The following is a 4,003-nucleotide window of genomic DNA, read 5'->3' on the forward strand; positions in this document are numbered from 1 at the left end:
CAAGGGCAGGGGACAGGGGACTGTTGGCAGTCCCTCAGCCAGCCAGCCACCAGCAGAGCTGGGCCTGGCGCCAGCGTCCAGACTGTGTCCCCAGCTCCTCGTGCCCCCAACCATGGGAGGAGACGCCGAAGCCCGGACAGGAGCAGGACCTTCCCCGGTGTGGGACTGAGATCAGAAAGCAGCCCACGGAGGCCACACAGGGGTGCGTTCGGGAGGTGACTCCATTCACCCCTGGGCCCCTCCCCCAAGAGCAGCCCTCACCCTGCAACAGGTGACTGAGCGGGAGGTGATAAACACATCCCCTGACTTCCGTGAACTCCCATCCAATTTGCTGTTCCCGGGCTTGTGCCAAGAGTGTTTGTGTTAATAAACCAAATGGACGCTCCAGAGTCCACTGAGAGTGACTGATGGTGGAGGCAGCCAGGCGCCAGCCCGAGGCCAGAGGAGGTGTGGGTCATAGACTTCCAGTCGAAACCTTCTGAGGTTTCCCAGCCCCGGAGACCCTCGGGGGTCATCTCTCCCAACACCCTCGATGCACAGGTGAGGAAGCTGAGGCAGGGGCGTTGGTGGGACTAAAATCCAGGATTACCGGGTCCTGGACTGGGTGGGGTCAGAGCTGGGGTCTGGGGTAGGGGGTGGTGTTTTGATGAACCTGAGACCACAAGGCAGGGAAACAGAGTAGAAAGAGGGGTCACAGTGGGGAATGGACACTTGGGGCTCAAGCATTGATCAGGAGAGGGGGTTGGGTGGAGCAGTGGAGACCGACCACAAAAACAGAACTGTTAATCCCACTTCAGGGGAGATTTGACTTGTCCTCCAAAATGACCTTTCCCAGAGGAATCCCTGGAGGGACTGTCGATCCGAGGGGTCCCCCCTTACTGAGACCCTCCCCTCAGAGCCCCCTTCACCGAGCCCTTCATCCTTTTCTGGAATTTGTCCCTCACCTCCAGGACCAAGTGACAGGGCTCCAGCGACAGCCCAGGGGAAATCTTGGCCCACACCCCACACTTGTTAGCACCTCCCTAGGCCAGATCTGGAGCCACCGCACCCTTTCCACACCCACTTCACTGCCCAGCTCTGGGCCTATACCTCCGGGCCTTGCCCAGGCCTCCCTCTGAGCACATCCGAGTTCACAGACTCTGGGTGATAATCCTCCAGGGGAGGATGGAGAATCAAGACATTCCCACAGTCCCCTCTGTTTCTACCATCAGAGGGTCAAAGGGCAGGCAGTGACCCCCAGCTGCCCCGGCGAGGCCCCGCTAGAGGAGGTGGCTGGAGGGGGCCCAGCATGGATAATCCACAGGGTCCGGGTTACCTATGGAGAAGCAGGTGGTAACACTCAAGTGTGGCCCTATCCGGGTCCCTCCCGGGAAGCCCTGTGGCCTCGGGGTCCCCTTCTAGCCGGGGAAGGTGGGTTCCTGATCTTTCCGGTCACCACAACCCTCCGACTGACCCAGGCTCAGCCCCCACGGAACCCTGCCTGCTGCGGAGTGGGAGGGAGGGGAGTTGGGAAGGGCCTGTCGCCCCCCCCCCGCCCCCGGCCTCCCCACCCGCTCTCCAGCTTCAGTCAGCCCCACTCCGCTTTCATCTGTTTCCCGTGGAGAGTTTCCGTGTAAGATTTTGTTTGAACAAAGCTTCCCTCCACTACAAACACTTTCCAAACCTGTGATCCAGCCCGCCCCCCTGTTGGCAGCCAGCAGAGGTTTGCAGTCAGGCCGCCTTGGGCTACAGCCTATTTATAGCACTCACGAGCTGCGGGGGTCTGCTCCCCCCGTCTGAGCCCCAGTTTCTCTGTCTGTAAAATGGAGAACTTTCCAAGCTTGCTCGAAGACTCTGAAACAAAGTAAGGAAGGTGCCTGGCGCACAGTAGGCTTCCAGAGACAGTCATGAAATTCTTTTCAGTTACAAAGGAAGAAGCTGAGGACGTGCTGGGGTATCCGGGGTATCGGCTTCTGTCTGCAAGGTCACGCGAGGCCGTCAGTGCCTCCCCTGTCCTGGGACCGGATGCCCGCAGCCAGGGCTCCCTGCTGCCGGGCGCGCCCCCAGCTGCTGCCCACACGGCCCGCGCTTGCGCCGTCTCGGAGATGTTCAGGGGTCCTGACAAAGCATGAGCACTAACCGGGCCCGCCAGGCCTTCTAGAACAGCGTCTGTAGCGGTGAGGACAGGAGGCAGGATATGGCCGATAAGCCTGCACATTGTTCATAGAGCCCATCTCTGCTGTTACTGCTGCTATTTAGCATTTAGATAACACTCTATATTTCCATAGGGTTTGCTGCCTGCGCCTGCGGTAACCAGCCGGGGGGGCGAGGCGCCGGCTCCCAGCAAGGGGGAGAACTGGCTGGAAACAGCCCATCTCCCCTGAGCCTCCCTCCAGCTCATCCATTCATGCATGCATTCAACACACAGGAGCAAAGCTTCTAGACCCTTCCATGTCCTGCGCTGGGCACATGACAGTTAGACCCAACCCCTGCCCTCCAGGAGGGCAGGGTCTAGAGAGGGAGACACCCAGCCTGGAAAACATGGCTGAGGACCCACCGTCTCTGGGAAGGTTCCAGTCCCCCACACCATTAAGACAGACACACACAGGTGTACTCAGACCTGGGGGCACCCCCTCAGCACTTTGGGGGTAGTCAGAGGGCAAAGCCATCGCCAAGAGGCAACTGTATTCAACTCTTACTTGAGGCTGTTGACAGCTCCTCTAGCAGAGCGAGCAGATTATGTTGAGGCATCCAGACCTTCTCTGCACCACGCCCCCACCCCGAGGGGCCTTTTTGTGCTCCCCTCCCACCTGCTGATAAAGTGGTGGGTGCCCGTGGAGTTTGTGGAAGGCAGGATCATCTGGCATTGCCAGACTTCTCCTGAGGAGCAGGCTACAGGCCTAGTCTCTGACCAAGGCTAGGGCTCAGCCAGGGTTAGGGTCAATCGAATGGGGGATGTCCATTAAAATAGAAGCTCCATGAGGGTCAAGACATTGTCTGTCTCGTTCACCACCGCAATCCCTAGTGCACTGAACAAAGCAGACATTGAATGAATGAAGGAATGAAAGAATGAGCATAATCAAGGTTCATTGTGTAGCTGGGGCCCTGGCTTAGGGATAGCTTCGGTCCCAGAATAAGTCAGTCTGAGAAGAGTGTTGGAGCTTTCTGTAGCAAGCACTGGGCCAGGGAACTAAACAGAAACCAAGGTGGACTTGGCGATTGAGCCACCATCCTGGTTTTCCCAGTTCTGGGTCCCACACCAGCTCCCAAATTCACTGACACCTCCAGTCGCTGAAGCCCCACTACGGGACAATACCCATTCCTCATGGGTCTCTGGCCGTTCTAAGCCTTCCCCCGCCTACCATCACCCCCCCCTCACATACACAAGAGCCGGTACCATCAGGGATCTCTGACTATCCCTTGTCCCAGCTGATCCAATTATGCTATGTGGTCAGTACTTCCCCATCGTTGTAAGAACAAGGCCAGATTTCCTTGTTGTGGCATTCGATGCCCTGCCTACCTCTCCAGCCCATGCCTTACCACCCCAGCCCCAGCCCAGGCTTCAGGCTTCAGCAAGAGTGAACACACTGCCATTTCATGCCTCCAAGCCACCGCATGGGTGGTTTCCCCTCCATGAAATCAATGCCTTTCACTTTCTTAAAAATAGGGCAAACAACTGATTTTTTAAAACAAGCATTTTCTTGAAGAGTTGACCACTTCAGCCCCATGTTCCTCATAACTGCTCTTGTCACACAAAGTTTGGCAATTACCAATTACATTTTTATGTCTCCCGCCTTCCTTTTTAAATCTCCATATCACCAGCACCAAATCCCAGGCCTAGAACTACATCACCATCATCACCACTACCACCACCACCACCACCATCACCGCTACCCTCCATCATCATGACCGTCACCACCATCAGCACTATCACCACCATCACCATTGCTACCATCATCTCCCTCCTCACCACCACCATCACCACCAACACCACCATCATTACCACCACCAACACCATCACCAC

The 4,003-nt window shown here is 57.0% G+C and overlaps 1 long non-coding RNA gene across 1 annotated transcript in view; it reads left to right on the forward strand.

The window, feature by feature from the left end:
- The first annotated feature begins 330 nt into the window (after positions 1–330).
- Positions 331–4,003, forward strand: part of LOC141374500 (uncharacterized) — a 6,459-nt gene continuing 2,786 nt past the window's right edge. Inside the window, exon 1 of the long non-coding RNA XR_012381433.1 lies at positions 331–540. This is a non-coding gene — a long non-coding RNA (uncharacterized lncRNA). The remainder of the gene's footprint in view (positions 541–4,003) is intronic.

Source organism: Callorhinus ursinus, unplaced genomic scaffold, assembly GCF_003265705.2.
Source record: "Callorhinus ursinus isolate GAN/ISIS: 27379988/994484 unplaced genomic scaffold, GSC_fseal_2.0 scaffold18, whole genome shotgun sequence".
NCBI lineage: Eukaryota > Metazoa > Chordata > Mammalia > Carnivora > Otariidae > Callorhinus > Callorhinus ursinus.